Below are 17,252 nucleotides of genomic sequence, written 5' to 3'. Positions count from 1 at the left end.
TACCCCAAAGCCTCACCAGCCTCTGAGTAACACACATAACCTCTGAAGACATCAAGCCTGAACTAAATATTCTTCTAGACTAAAGCTGATTTTCATCTCTATCTACACCCCCAAATGATGATTAGTAGCTTAACAATAACACTCTGCTACCATGGGCTACCCACAACTCAAGATTATTAAAAAAAATCTATTTCTACAGATCCCTGTATCTGGTGTTCAAAGTTCTGCGTTCAGAACTATATACATATAGTTCATAACTATAAATACATATGAAACTCACAGCACAAATCAGGAGTAATCAATATATACTGATTACCTAAACTAGAAAACTTCTGCCTTTTACCTGAATATCAGATGAGTCACCTACTATTACAAACCCCGTAATAACCAAGAAGAGTTTCAGCTCCTAAGGAAGTCTCGGAGCTCCCACTGTGTAATCAGAAATCAGTTCAGCTAAAGAACACACAAAAAAGCACACAAGAACTAAAAGAAAGCTGAAAATATAATTGATGTGTATTCTGAGTTACATACTCCCAAGTCTACAGACAGCCTCACAACACTACCTGAAAGTGCTTCCAAGTGTTGGGGTAAAGAAACTCCCATCTAATCCTTTGTAAATATTAAAACCTAATAAGAGTATTTAAAGTAAACCTGGCCTGGGCTGCCCACAGCCTCAAGGCACAACCCCAACTTTTACTAATGGCATCAGCCTCCTGATGCCACCACAGCAGGAGACAGAAAAATCTTTCAAAAAAACCCACCCAAAACAAAACTAAAAAGGTTCTGCTGCCCTGTTAACAGAAAAGAAAGCCCATGAAGACAAAAAAGCACAGGACTTGTACTAATCCTCAGAGAGGAAAATGGTCTGAATTTTCACTTATTTGCTGAATGATAGTGGCCAATATCGCTCAAAATAAGGACTGTATCTTTGAACCCTGCTCTCACACAGCATGCCAGGAGATCTGATTTATTTATGGAACTGGGATTACCTTTATGGCCTTAAATATCAGAACTAACATTTCTTCCCCATGAGCAATTCTTTGCATCTTTTGCATCCCTGAGAGTCCAAAAAAGCAGAACATATATTAAATGATTTCCTATGCCACGTTTTTTGTGTCAGCAGTTGTCTTGGAGAATCTTCAAAAAAATTATTCACTGATGTGCTTATAAAACATCTTTTCAATTTTGCATTTGATCCAACTGTCTTTAAATGAGAGCTAATGTAATTTTCATTAAAAGAGTCTGTTTTAATTAGCTGACTTTATAAATTAAACATAACAATGTATTTCATGACTTTGGATGAAGTACTTCTGTAATATTTCTTTGTAAGCATTTCAAAGAAATACAATAGTTCTATGATGCATTTTAAATCTTCTACCACTCCTGAAGAAAACAAAACCTACTTAAATCTCCAAACAAAAACACCTCGGATGTTTTCCCTAAACCGAGCTGAAAGAAACCTTCAAACTTTGAAGCTGAAGATATTTGAGCTTAAGGGCTCACATAGGGCTGAAGAAAAAAACATCTCCTCCAAGTTCCTCCAGCTACAACAACTCATTCTTCAGTATTAATCTGTGACACATCTCACTAGAACATAAACTAATAAGACATTCATTTATTTTCCCCTCCACTTCCAACTCCTTAAAAAAACCCTAAGAATATTAAAGTCTCTATATAAGTTACACATGTTATTTTATCACCCCTTTTAACCAAAATTCTGTTTAAATATGAAGTATAATCAGGTACTTTAACAATCTTTGTGTTAGTATTTAATGTTACCTTAAAAATAAGCTAAAAAGATAAAAATTTTAATTAAAACATGACTCAGCCAATTTCATTAAGAACTTTATGAATCCTCCTTGTGAAATGAAACATTACTTCTGGTTTTAAGTGATCGTTTGCACAATGGGTTCTAAGAACAGGGTGGTTGTGGAGAGAGAGCAAAAATAAAATAACAAAAATCAACATTTTTTAAACAAGTATATATAAATTCAGTAGAAAGTAAAAAATCTAAGAAAAAAAAAAAAGGAAGTGAAACGAAATATTGAAACTCAGACAAAAGACTTAGGAGAAGCAAAGGCTGCAAACAAAAAGAGCAGATGCAAAGGTAGAATAAAATTATGTCAAGGTCTTGCAGAGAGACATAAGAAGCCTGAATTTGAATGTAATTAAAGAAGGGATGACAGAGAGAATTTCAAAAAGGTGTTTGCTACAGTCTTATCACATAATCAAAGAAGAATATCCTAGCAACAGCATTTTGGATATAAGGGTGGAGAGATGCTGATTCATATTCATGATTCACTTCCCATCAGCCACCTTCCAGAGTCTGGAAGTCTTTCAGAATCTGAGAAACCTAAAAATTATTTCCAGGAATCACCTGGATATTTTCTTTCCTCGGTGGCTTTGTCAATGCAAATGAAACAAAGCCTGAGGACAAGTAAGCCATGCAGACTACGTAGCTATTTCAGACACCCTGAGCTAATTGCCCATTCTCACACACTTCTATAATAGCCACAACATGGTGCTTCTCAGTTGCTAAATCAAGAACAGAAAAATCCCAGTCAAGCAAGCAATCTAGCTTAGCCTGATTTAGTAAGGAATTCAGACTTACACAGGAACACTTCACCTAGACAGAAAGGGCCATTACACTTTCAGAGTCCAAACCTGTTGCAATAGTGGGGCAAGAATCTCAAGGATATCAATCCCTCCACTAAAATTTCACAATAATAAATGAGTGCAAGGATAAATGGTTTCCAACCCTTACACCGAAGCAAAATGACCTAATGTGAACTCAAAATAAGAAAGATGCATTATAATTATTTCAGTCCCAGGTAAAGATTAAATCAGAATTACTCTGTGTTAGACACAAGCAAGTTAAACCAAGACAACACGAAAACAGTATCTGCTTGCATTGCTACTCAGAGACACACTTGTCTACAATAGATAAAGCAAAAAGAGCCAAGTAAAAATGAAGAGTGAGCATTCACAGGTGATTTTTCAGACTGCAGAATAGGCAACAGAATATAAGGCAAGACTACAAAATTTTATTTCATAGCAAGAAGAATGAGCCAGATAAAATGGTTTTACTCTAAAAATGCTATTCTTAAACAGTCACGTTTGGTCTCACACAACCAACCTCCTATAAATCACAGCAAGCAAGGCTGAAAAGAATCTCAAGTGATCACCTTGTCAAATATACCTACTTAACCTTTCACCAAAATTATGTGCAGCACTGCTTGTTAAGGTTTTTATTTAAAAAAATACACATAGTATCACAATGAACAAGACAAAGATTAATACCTAAATCTGAACTTCTGTGGCATTTTTCATAACTCAAAGCAACTGTTGGCCTAAATGACAATAATGACACTACACTGTGTGACAAGCATAGAAGTCAGTATTGTTACAAGCCATTAGAAGATACCTAAAAGAAGGTAACTCCATAGGATAAAACATAAAGAGGAGGATTGTATATGGACGTACACACAAATGAACACTGGACAAAAGGCCATCCTTTTTTAAGAATATGAAAGCAGCAGCAGTAGCACAAAATCACAAATGACAGAAAAAAAGAGAACCAAAGAATGGTAACGAGAAAAAGCCGATCAGTAACACATTTGGATGTGAGATTGGCTTTAGAAAAACTTGGATCTTTAACATTTTGTAACAATACATAAAAAAGGTATTCACAGGGAAAGCAGAAAAGGGAGAAAAAGATTAAACTAATCCTAATCAAAAGCCAATGATACATTGCTAAATTAAGGCAACATTGGGAAAACAAAAAATAGGACTCAGTGGGTCAAATTTGGAACATTACAAATTTTGTTTAACTGGGTGAGTTAATAAAAGGAATATTATTCCTATCATGGTACTATGGGATCTTTTAAAATTGAAATATACTGCAAGGGAATGAATTTTTGCAAATATTTGTAATATTTGTAAATAGCTGTAATATAAATATTTGCAAATACCTGGAAAACAGAAGATTCTAGATTGTAAATTTTGGATTGTAAATATTGTATAAATAACTGCATTCCCAGAGAAAAGAAAGAGTCCAAAAGTTGCCAATTACTCTCATTACAGCAAATAATAATAGAATATTATGATACTTAGCTTGGTTTCTTCCATAGTAATAAATTAAAAATACAGCAAATCTCAGCCTCGATTTCAAGGTTTATTATTACTGCCAAGCAAAATATGTTTTCCTGAAATAATTACAGATTAGTTAACAGAACTAGCTGCAGCAATCACCCTACTTAGGTTTTTTGAACATATTTGGCTAAATATCACATGATATTCTAGTAATTTGCTTTAAAACCTGAATTAACTAACAGGAAACCCAGCTGATGGACTAAAATAAAAGAAATCCACATTCCTACTCAGCAGAAAACACCAATGAACATGATTTCCACTGCAGGCCCCTGGAGACCAACAATGATCAGGCAGGCAGAACAAGACAGACAAGTTATGGCTTAAGGAAATTACCTGAATCATGTGTGAAAACAGTTGCTGTCCAGCAAAATGTATTTAAATACCATTAAATGTTTTAAATAAATATAATAATTTACTGTGGTTACTCTCCATCCATTACTAATTAAAAATAATAGAAAGCACTTTAAAAATGAGATTAGCTGCATTTAAGGTACTAAAACTGACAGGAATGCTTTCTGAATTTCTATACTCCCTGAACCCAGGAGGGCAGCACCCACAATTAGAAGCTGTACTTCATGCAAGTCAAATATTGTGTTTTATTATACTTGCTCAGTAATGGTTTTGCATTGAATGTATTTTGACATAAAGACAATCATTTAGGAAACTGGAAAAAAGTTGCAGGCACAAGACTGGACAGTCTTAGTAAGATACAATTGAGAAGAATTATTAATTCCCAGTGTGTAATTATCTAACAGAGGTGCAATACACATTGAAGAGGCATACTGAAATCCTTGTGTGTATAAAAACGCAGTGTATGCAGAAGTCATCTTGCTTCTGTACACAACCTACAGGCACAGTGCTCCGTACAGACAGCAAGTGTGGGATGGCTGAAGCATCAGAATCCTTGTGGCTGGTACAGGGGTATCAGGTATCTCTACAATGAGCAGACTTGTGATTTCTTACACTGAAAAATTCTTAAATCTTCTAAATCTAAAATAGTCTTAAATCTTCCTGGCAAGCAAAAAACAAGTGAATTTACATGTCATTGAGCCCACAGGAGCATACAGACTTACGTCATTTATACAGCTACAGACATGAATTGATTTTTATTTTATGAAAAGACTGGTTACTAGCTGTACCCCTTCCAGAGTTCAGTTTAATAAACCAACAAAAAAGTAACAAAAATGGATGGTGCCCTCCCAGTTCCAGGAAGAACAAAACCTTGAAAATGAGTGCTGTCCGTTCTAGCACCTTAAATGCAGCTCTCACTCAGATTTCCTTGGGAACCAGATTTCAGAATTAACTGAAGGGTCCAATGCACCCAGTGACAACAGCAGAATTTCATTCAGATTAAATCTTTAGTCCTGCTCTTCTATAAACTGTAATTTGACAGAGTCATGTAACATTTAACAGCTTGACGAACCATGATCTTGACTTGAAAAACTTACAACGTGCTGGAAGGCTTGATAATGTAAGGATAGTTTTTGAAGACTGTTCTCATAAAAATGCAAAGCAGCAGTTCAAGATGAGTTTATAGCAAAATTAGGCTTCTGAGATAAGTATCTTAACACTTACAGCAATATCCACAAAGAGTAACCATAGTCTACAAAAGCTAATCTCTCTACACTTCCTTTACAGTTGACAGGGAGAGATAAGCATATTTGGAGATTTTAAGACACTTAAATGCAAGTTTCCTGCTTTGAATGAACCTCTTCTTTCCAAGCAGTATCAAGACCCTCTATTAGCTAAATCTTCATAGGCCCACTCCATTTCAAGTACACCAAAAAGAAAAGGCTGTAATTTGCCTCAAACAGAAAAACATCTACTTTCCTTAACAAGATCTCTTTCCTCACCTAATTGGAGTTTTACAGAACTTCTCTATTTCCTGTATCTGTCATTGCCTCGGCAGCAGCCAAAGCACTCAGCTACTCATTTCTCAACCTAAATAAAAAATTACTTTGCTGATAGATCAAGCAAATCTTTCTTAAAAGTTATGATGCTTTCTTAGGATTTGTTCACAATTTTTAAACTTAAAAACTTTAAATCGAGGAAGGGTCACAGCAGCTGAAACTTGCAGACAGGCACCACAGTGACACTTTGCAAAATATGTTAGTGCTGTCAATTTTACAACACATAGTGGCTGCAAATCGACTGTTCATCCTCGTCTCTTATCCAGGACCAGATTTTCTCACAAAGGTATGTCCAAAAGTAACAGTTCATTGGGCTACACATAACTGCGTCACTGCCTCCAGGGCACTCTGGCTGCTTGGAAATTTTATCACCACCATCATGGTGGAAAAGCCCCAAAGCACCACAACACGAACATTCCTTACCATTAGCTGGGCTGTATGAAACAAACTGCCTAGTGCTATCCACATCATAAAAATGTTTAAGGCTAACTCAATATATTAGGACAACATTGGAGTGTTGACAAACACGCACAGTAAAACACTTCTGTGATGTTTGTAACTTTATCCTAATTTACTATCTTATATGAACTGAGTAGCTGCACAGAAGGTGTCTTAAACAAAATAGGTATATGGAAATTTTAGACTCTAGAATCCCAACAAACATGCACTACAGTGAGTGTCTACTTATGAGATTAGGGTCTCCTCCCAAAAATCTCAAGTGGTGCTCTTGGCTCAGCACTTGTGGCTGCCACCTGGAACCCTTGTGCTGAAGCTGTTGTGAGTAGCACCAATATTAGTTTTACTCCAAACCAAAGACTAACAAGCCAAAATACTTGTGAAGAAGGGCTAAAGGTGTTAAAATGAAAACCATTCCTCACTACAAATGCAATTGCTCATGCTCTATCCAAGGTCCTACAGGAAGATAACTGTTTGGAGGGGATTTTGTCCAACAGACAGTTCACAGCATATACCCTAAAACACAGTTTAGCTCTCATCCTTGTGACAGCATTCAAGATCCCAGTTCAGCCAAAGAACTAATTGTACACACAGTACAAACATAATCCTATCAGCACTACCAGTACTGATGATTCCTGCAACCTTCACTACTCTAAGAATGGGAGACCATGCTACAACCAGCAACAAAGAAATGGATTTTAAGAGTAAACACTCACTAAAAGAGTAAACCTATCACAAGCAATTTCTATCAACAATATTCTATGAACAAAAATAAAGTATGTTAGAAAAAAATGCAGTCTTCCAGTAGTTACTGAGTATTGCTAACAACTATAGCCTTTCAGTTAATGTACAAGAGTGATTACATGCAAATCATCAGTCAGATATGGCTTTTGAGGACATACGGAATAAAGCACCTCCTTAAACTCCAGAAACTAGTTCAGTCTTTTCATTTAACCTTCCGGTTTTGTGACTGTGATGGGTTAAAATATAAGCACTTTGGGAAATAAGCCAGATGAACAAACCCACTCTCCACTTCTATACCTAGTTTTAATATCTACCTTCAGGTACTGGAACTGCAAAGCTTTGTTTTTCTTCAGTGTAAGAGTTATATTTGACAGAATCTTCCATCCAGAGCAAAACTCAACTATTCTGGATTTGCAGCAGTTGAGAGTTTTAATCATGGCTGCAAATCACATCACCATTTCAAATCGAGTACCAAAAAAAAAATTAACACAAAGATACATATGAGCCTTTTTGATTAATATGATCCACCTCGCATTTTGCTGTGACACCAGTAAGAACAGAATCTAAGTTTCCAAGGACATTTTTGTGTCTTCACCATGAAGACAACTTAGTCTCAATTACTCTACAGCTTCCAAATTTTTTAAGACATAAAGGAGAAAATGTCCTCAGTGAGCAGTCTTTGTTATATACTATCTACTCAGTCCTCAAACCACAGTTGTTTTTCAAAGCACAGATATTCCTGCACACTATTCAGGCAGTGATACATTGAGGAAATCCAGAGTACAGTAATACAACTACGATTTTTCTCATCTTCTGCTGCCTTGCTGTAATGTTTTCCTACTTCAGTGACGCACCAGCACCTGGAGCTTCTGCCTGAAATGCATTTCCTGGCTCACACTCAATTCTTCCTCATTAAATACTCCAGGCGCTCTTCTCATCGTAATTCAAATTAGCTTTGCACATTCAGTCAGACAATTCCTTCATTTTTTCTATCCTCAGAACAAATATAAAATGCAAGAAAAAAATCCATAATACTTTAACATGGAATATTTAAGTAGATCAGATATTCATGAGCCATACAGATTTTCAACACAGCACAGAAAAAATACCCCCGAATCTATCTCCAATTCAAGAATAAAACATGCAACACCAAATAGCAATGAATTGAACCAGAGAGCCCCAGCTATGAACAGACTCAGACCTCTCACACTTGGAATTGTACAGAGAGATCAATAATACCACCAAGAAGACAGTTAAGTGTGTCATTAATATACACTAATGGAAACTGAGAAAATCATGTGTACATGCACAGGTAATACATAGCATGCAAAATCCAAATATTCTTTTACACGATTGTGCAGCATTTTTGTAGCAAGCACATCTCAATGCACAGGTCTAAATGGACAAATTGCTAAGTTTTTATCCATATGCAGTAGGCATTGGGCTTTAAACTGGATGGCTCACAGAGGCTAAAACACCAAGACATTGCTAAGCTATCAAGTGGCAAACTCTGTCACTTTACACTTTGGTAATAATCTTTAGCTCCCTGTGAATTAAAAAAAAAAAAAAATCATAATTCAACCCAAACCCTCATAACAAATAAACCAAAATATCAAAATAGAAACCGAGGTTTGTCAAAACAGTCCAGCATTACATGCAAAGACATAAAAACAACATACTGTCAGAAGAAGGTTCCCTTCTTGCACTTGCACAGCCTTTAGCAGCGGGGACCAAATTATGAAGACATCTATGATGCCTCATTATTATACTTTTCCCTCAAGTGATAAAAACGTAAAAAAACTCATAAATACAGCTAATAAGGAAAACTAACTACAGACTCAAAAGTTCCAGAGAAAGGATTACTACGTCTGTGCCCACTTCTAACCATCAACTTCAAGACAACTGTTCCAATGCTAAGGTTGCACTTCTGTCAAGAGAGTAGTCCTGCTGGTCTACAGTAACTGCTGCTGTCCAGCTGAACCTTCATGACAAGCAGGAGACCTGGGGCGAACAGATGATCCAGCCGAAAAGATTTTACATTTTAGTTAATAATCAGCCTATCTAACTGGTCTCATATTTCTACAATATCAATGCCAACACAAACAAAGGAGCAAGAACTCGTGCTGGATCAACCCTCTTGGCCACTGCACAGATCTAGATCTTTTTAAAAAGAAGACATGCATAATGCAGGGATTTCAGGAAATTACACAATAATAAGTGTCACACATAACAAATAAACTACAAATAATGGGCATATGTAATAGAACAGGGAAGAGCAGACATGGCTGTCCCAAAAGAGATCTTCACTTTCAAATCTTGGTGCACTCTGTGTATATGCATAAAGAACTCATCTCATTCAGTATCATGGTCTACTTGGATTTATGATGCTGGACAAGTCTCACCAAAGGCCTTCTTGCAATCACAGCATAAGAAAGATCTACCCTTACATGAATAAATTGGTAAAAATATAGAAGACCTGACAGACATAGTTGTTTTCATAAAGAAGGAGGAGACCACTGGGCCTCCACAACAATTGTTCAATGTATTCTAAATCATCCAAGAAACAGGAACTTTCTGAAACTCCAGTTATTTAGGAGAGCAAGAAAAGGACTGACTATAGTAGAGGTGGTAGTCAATCAAAGGCATAGAACTGGTTCTACAGGGGAAAAGAAATAGGCAAGTTAGGACTCTGGTTGCAGTAACATTTGGGTGTGGGGAGAAAGTGATAAAGGGCTACAAAATTGCACAAGGAACAGAGAGATGTATTATTATAATACACAGAGAATGTCCGCTCTCCTCCAAAAGAATGGTAGCGCCAAAGGAATTCAGTAAAAACGTTTGAAAGTACAAAAAAAAAAAAAAAAAAAGACTAGTTTTTACTAGAACCACTTACATACCTAAAGAATTTTTTACAAAAAGATATTTGGATGCCAGAAATTTATTTAGCTGCATGCAAAAAGTCTAATAAAAAAATCCAAACATTACTGGCTACAGAAAAACGATACCAGATTTAGAACCAGCCTTTACGAAAAACAGGGATTGAAAGAATATTCTAGCTAAGAATGCTTACATTGTTCTCACTCCTCCATAAACATTCATTCATGCTCATCATTGAGGGAAAAATACTGGATTCTCTTTTGTTTGAGTCCATCACGGATTAAGGCTTTACCTAAAACTTGCCAGACAGTTCACCAAAAATGTATAAATAAATCTTCTTTTGAAGTCTCATTCAGTATTCATCACAGTGCCAGTATGACAGACACAGAAGCATAACAGATATCCCATGAAGGAACTTGCTGCAGCAAGGCATCCGTTAAGTCAGTCATTAAGAAGTCATTACATTATCCACGTCATCCCTGCCTGAAGTTACTGTGCTTACTGCTACTGGCAGTGCAAAAAAGGCTTTTCTAAACCCAACTTTACACCAAGACAGTTTTCATCAAGCTATTATAGAAAAAAACCCCACAATTCCCATGGGGGTTTGCTATTCAAATTGATTTTTTAAAACCAAGTCTTATGGTGGAGTTACAAAAATTGTGGCACTGTTAAAAACACACATAGTCATAGACATAGACAGTGTGACAAAACAACAACGAAATATAGATTGAACTTTACCTGTTCTCAGCCACTGCATTAATAAAATATTTAAGGTGAAAAATCTCACGCTCTTCAATAGAATGTTGTATTTCTTTTTTAGATTTTCTTTAGAAGTTTAATTTCTGCTTGTGTCAGTATTTTAGCTCTCTGTTCTCATTTTTTTATTATTATAAATTCAAAAAGCTTGATCCAGATTTTTCCAGTTTTGAAATGCTTGTTCAAAGATGAGACTATAGTGACTTCTGGTAACATGGCATTTAAACTGTTACCATCTATAGACTTCTTATCTAAATTACTTTTAAATAATTTTAAGGACAGGTGAGAGAGATGTAATCAACACTGACTGCTTGAATACTTCTTCCAGCAAGAAAGTAAAAAAGGTCTTCATTGGTAATTATTATCGGTGCCCATTTAAATTTTTGTGAAGAACACATTGCTGAAAAAATTGCAAAATTTGTCCCATCTGTGATCTACCCTCTAAAATTATGGATAAAATCATTTACAGAAGTCTGATAAAATGGAGTCAGACCAAGGAACATGCTGAATACATCTGTTCCATAGCTGACTCTGCAATTCTTCCAATAAAGCATGCCTATAGGATTAAAATTTCTTCTGCTATGTCACTGGACCATATGACATCTCAAAAAGGCAAAAGGCTTGTTCAGGTACTGTTGTCAGGTAACACTGACAGATGTTACCTCAGCAATATAATTTACCTCAAAAGACAGAGCAGCAAGGACACACTTCTGCCAACAGAAGCTGCATCCAACCCTAGAATTTGTCCTTAATCAAATTTCCTGTTGTAGAGCAGGCTTATGTTCCAAAGCCACAGGGATTGCACGTGCTGGGAAAGAGATAGGCAAGAGCAGCAAGTGCATATTCTGCTAAGTCTAAAAATGCTTAGAAGAAATAGAAGAAAACTAACCCAAAATAATGATTGAATTTAATACAGTATAAGGTTATATTCCTTGAAAAGATAACTCCAATTCACATATATGAAGAAAGAAATAGCTGATACAACAAACACTAGTATGAGCTCCTGTGTTAGCAAATACAGGAGCCAGGAACCTGATGCTGTTGGCAAGAAAAGAAAAAAGCCCCAACAACAAAACAAAAACAACATCCAGCCATACCTGCATGCACACACCCTAGAATGACATTTTAATAAGGCCGTCATGTTACTTCTGCTACTTACAGAGTAACTTAATTACGCTGTTGCTCAGAAACTGTCTGTAGAACTTTGAAAAAGATACAGAAAAATCAGTGCACAGTGACACTGAACAACAAAAATCCTGTTTGCACAGTTTAGTAAAGAGAAGTCTAAAACAAAAGGAGACAGAGGAAGTCTCCATGTATGCAAACATTTGGTGAAAAGAACACAGAAACCATTATCCTGCATGAGTAATAAGAGTTGGATGAAAATTAACTGGCTTAACTAACACCAAGACATAGCTGAATGTTAAGAAAAGCCTCCTAACAACAATAGTAGTCATGTACCAGCTATAAATAGACCAGTGAAGAGGTGTGGTATTCCCCTCTTCTGAGGCTTTTAAGAGAAGATCAGACAAACGCCTGTCACACATGATTTCAGCATATTTCCTTCTGCCTCTGGTGGGGGCTGGCCTCGTGAAATCCCCTCCCTTCTTACACATCCATCATCTCTTCCTTCATCCAAATGAGAAATGCTCATCAGTGTTATCATACCTGAGCTTCAGAAGTATAGTCTTCCCAACACAAACATCTGAAGCATGTGAATTTTATTACATTGCTGTTGTCAGATTTTTAGTATACTTGGCACAAATCATCTCAGGAAAACAAAAAGCAGCATCTTTTACTACTGCAGATAATCCACAAAAACGGACAAGTGATGATTGAAAATACAGGAAGAGAAGCAAGTGAGAAAGATACCGTAAAGGATTCAAAGAAAAAAATAGCTGAAAACAGAGTTACAGTAAATAAAAAATATTTTAGCCTAAAGAAAACTAACTCAGGTTTTCATATGAGAGAAAAATAAAGTTTGCTGGTGTATCTTAAAAAATATGCAACAATTTCAGATACAGAAGTACACATAAGTAAGACTTCACAAACAGGTGGGACAAAGACATGTCTCTACAGGCCTCCCTGCATTGCCAATCCCCAACTGCTGGTTTTTAAAGGACAATGCAGATACTTCTGCTTTGGCCTTGCCCAAGTAAGTCCAACTTCAAATACCCTCATCAATCTGGGCCCCAAACTATGCCACATGTGTATTTGTGGATCAGGTAAAGTAGTGGTTCCCATTTCCCAGGGGAATCCCTGCAATACCACAATACAGAACTCCATCTCTCCTTTTCTCATTGTTGCCAATCTTCCTGCCATTCCTAAAAGATTACATTTAAGATGAATATATTAAAACATCCCAGAAAACCCTGCAAATAAGCATGGTCAGTCTATGTAAACCCTCTGCAAATGGTTTACATAGATCCATAAACTTCATTTGTCATATTAAATCATGCCAGGATCCAGAAGTGAATCACAAATAACATGCTGAATTCTGAACATGTTCCCATGTTATTCTGGAAGCTGTGTGCAATTATAGCATGCATGACCTATTTTGACCTTAGCACTGCAAAATACCAAAATATTAAAATAGCAAAAGAAGTATTTCTTTCTAAAGAGATTTTTCTTTCTTCTCGCAGGAAAATCAGTGTGTTTAACAGAATTCACAGATAATTTTTGTGCGTGTGTGTGTGTAATACTGTGTCAGTTCTACTTCAGAATTTAAAAGCTTGCATTTAGAAATTAAACATTCAGGACAGAAACATAACATATATATATATAACATATATAACATATTTAAATTAGCTTGTCATGTATACGAAAACACATGACATTTTCTGCAAATGTATCTAAGATACTTAACTACATCAAACAGTCAAATTTTTATCATTCATTTATTTTTCTCCAAAAAGGCTAAACAAAGGATAATGTTAGTAGTATGAAACATCTAAGAAGATATTACTAGAAAATATGTTCATTACTTCAAACTAAATGGGTACCTCTCCATAAATCAGAACACCATTGGCTGTGTGCTGTGGAAGAGGGGGAATAAATGAAGGAAATCAATTTATGATCAGGCTGCATTTTATAAGAAAACATTACATCTAAGTTCAGAGGTGCCCAAGTAGAGAGCCACTGAACAACCTGTCACAAAAACAGATTAGTCATTACTTTTGACTTTGTTTGCTGAGGTAAAAAGTCAGCCTACAGTTAATACAACAGAAAAAGAATATAAAACTTTAGATTGCCAAGATTTCAAAGCTTCTTCCTTCATAGTTCTCCACAAATACTTACTATTAATGCTAAAGTTTTAAAAACCAGTAATTCTGATTTTTACCTAAATATGAACAACTTTTTCTAGGAATGATCAGAAAAAAAAAATGTAACTGTGTACTAAAGTTACAGCTTGACCAACTTGCTTGCTTTCTCCAGAGAAAACTTTGTAACAATCTCTCCTGCATTTAGCATCATTAGGCTTTAAATTCCACAAACCTGTGCACTGACTAGATTTCCCAACATTTATAGCAAAGAACCAGACACATCTATGACCAAAATTGAAAGGTTATTCATTTCTACCATAAATTAGTTTTAACAACATAAAGCAAAAACAAAACAGCTTGCCTACTGATATTAAACAATAACATTATGCTCATTTCACCACATTAATAAATTCTGTCACTGCTCTTTACCTAATAACATTAACTATAAAACTCCTAAGATTACCAAGCTACCTTGGAAAAAAAAAGGTTCCTCTGACAGATTAGAAATCTCAGCAAGCCAAGAAAAGCAATGCAAAAACTTCTGTTTTCTTCACCTTAGTCTTCTATTAGTGCCAGGTAAACCACCTGTTCAAACACCAACACAGAGTTCATCAAGGCAAACTGCAGAGATTCTTCTGTTCAAGCAATGAGCCAATCCAACAAATGTTATCTTCCTACTCTGCTTTATCAACATACACTAAAACCTTGCGGGAAAAATTAAATTAATCATATACAGCTTTGCTACCTGAATCAAGTCTGGGTTCAAAACATATTGGGGGCAGTCATCATAGAACACACAGTGTAAAGGAAACACGACTTACATCAAGTTCTGATTCTTAACTAGATTTCAGAGAAAATCAGTTAATTACAAAGTCACTGTAAGGAAAGGTATAGGTGAAAGTAGGAAAAAAACAGCAACGACAAAGAAATATTCTAAGGTTTTTCAGTGTGGCATAAATACTAGCTCATCAATATCCCTTCCCTTAAAATATCCACAGGGAACTCGACAGGGAAGAACACTTTCTAGGGCATTTCGTTAGTAAGCGCTTTGCCACGAGAGAACCCAAGATGTAGTACAAGACAAGCCTGTAGACATTCACTCCGCTCATGCGTCTCTCCCATACACACAGCAACACAATTCCGAAGGCCTCCAAAGCCCTGCAACGTGCTGCATTGTTTAAAGAAATGAAACGTTGTAGTTGAGAGATTTTCTGCGCGGACTAGAAATTCCCCTTATTCCAAGGAGGCTTCGATCATCTTTTAGCACCCTCTTAGAGGACACTGCATGATACAATACAGCTTAGAAGTGCTCAGCTAATTTAGTATTGCAATTTAGCGCTTTTATCTTCAGTAATGCCACAGCCAAAAACCAAAAGCAGATTTATGAAGCAAGAGAAACCAAGAGGAAAAAAAAAAGAAAAAGAAAAAAAAAAAAAAAAAAAAAAAAAAAAAAAAAAAAGAAAAAACCGACCTCGTGGGTGCTGCAATGCACTTCAAAAGCAACACGGGAATAAATAATCCAACATTCACTTTTTCCCCTGACAAAAACATCTCGCAGAATCTGACCTACATACCCAATTCACAGCACCACCACTGCAGAGCAATTCAAAGACAAGAAACCAGAACATCAGCGAGCAATCACGGGAAGGTTTAGGGTGACATAGAACACTTAAGATGCTGCAGCGGTAATGTAAGTAAGCAACATTAGCGTGTATTTGCCGGCACCGCAAACAACTACATCGCCGCGCAGCCACACCTGCACCGGGCCGGGCCGGCGCTGCCCCCAGCCCGGGTACCGCCGGGGCCGCCCCAGGGCCCCCCGAGGCGCCCGGGCAAACCCGCCCCGGGGTTCCCCCGCACTCGGGCCGCCCCCCGCCCGCCCTCTCCCCGCGCACCGACCTATGTCACGGCGGAGGCCGGGCGGCCGCCGGGGACACCCCGCGCTTCCCGGCGGCGGCGGGCGCAGCCCCGGCTGGGCGGGCGGCGCGGAGGGAGCGGCCAGGATTCCGGAGCGGAGCCCACCCCCCCGGGGGAGGGGGGGAAGGGGCCCGGGGCCTGCCCGCGCCGGGGCACGGCGGGGACGGTGACAGGCGGCGCCGAGGCCGGCGCGGAAGGAGCGACGCGACTCGGCGGGCGGAGGAGAGCGGGGCAGGTGCCTCGGGGCGCTGCGGCCGCGGCGGGGCCGGGCCGGGCCGGGCCGGGGGTCGCGTCGGGCGTGAAGCGCCGCGGCCGCCGCTGCTGCCGCCCGCGAGCTCCGCCCCGTGCGCGCCGGGCCCCGTGACGGGGCGGGAGCGCGAGGCGTCACCGCGCGGCGGCGTCACGGCGATGGGGCGGCGCGCGCCCGGGGGCTGCGGCCTGGGGTTCGAGTCCCGCCCGGGGTTCGAGTCCCGCCCGGGACCCTCCGCGGCGTCCCCGGGCCGAGGGTACCGGGCCCGGATGGCTCCTGCCGCTGCCGCAGCGCCGTCTGGAGCAGCTGCCGGTCCCGGACTAGCGAGCGTAAGAGAGGCCTGGCCTAGTGCCGTTCCGCGGCTGCGGGCGCGATCGGCGCCGTGCGAGGCCGGGATGGGAAGGTGCAACCATTGCCATTGCTCGCTTCAACAAATCCCCCGTCTCTGCCAGGCCCCGACCGCAGCCCAGCGCTGCTTGAGTTGTCTCTTACAGGGACTGTACACGGTTTTAGGACCATTTAGAACGTCGCTCTGCCGCCTTCAAGTCGCCCATTTTTCCCGGCACAGACTGCCCGCTCTCTGCGGGAGGCACCTGCTTCCCTCAGGAAGTCAATACGTGCAAGGAAGAAGGATGCTGCCCGCAGTTGATCAGCGGGGAAGCAGTCCCTCATACGTAGCAGGACACCTATTACAGCTACCCTTGCAGTCCTAGGTAGCCGATGACTACAATAATAGCATGGCACCGTAATTAGTTTTCTACAGATTTAACAGTAACCTTACAGGCATGAACCATTGTGTGTGAGAGACACAAGTGACCTGTGCGTGTTTAGCGGACACCGTTTGAGGCACTGCCCGGCCCCGTGTGTTCACACAGAGCTGTACAGAGACAGCAGGGACCTGTGCTGGGGCACCTGGTTGCAAGCCCA

General features: G+C 39.0%; 1 protein-coding gene across 2 annotated transcripts in view; it reads right to left on the bottom strand.

Annotated features, from left to right (window-relative positions):
* MAP3K2 (mitogen-activated protein kinase kinase kinase 2) overlaps positions 1–16,405 on the bottom strand; it is a 50,803-nt gene extending 34,398 nt beyond the window's left edge. For both annotated transcript variants that reach the window (XM_066323015.1, XM_066323016.1), the window contains exon 1: positions 16,058–16,405. The gene's annotated coding sequence lies outside the window, so the exon portion shown is untranslated. The remainder of the gene's footprint in view (positions 1–16,057) is intronic.
* Between the last annotated feature and the right edge of the window lie 847 nt (positions 16,406–17,252).

The sequence above is a fragment of the Sylvia atricapilla genome, chromosome 7, assembly GCF_009819655.1.
Source record: "Sylvia atricapilla isolate bSylAtr1 chromosome 7, bSylAtr1.pri, whole genome shotgun sequence".
NCBI classification, from domain to species: Eukaryota; Metazoa; Chordata; class Aves; order Passeriformes; family Sylviidae; genus Sylvia; species Sylvia atricapilla.
The sequence above is the reverse complement of the archived record's forward strand: the minus strand, read 5'-3'. Positions and strand labels throughout refer to the sequence as shown.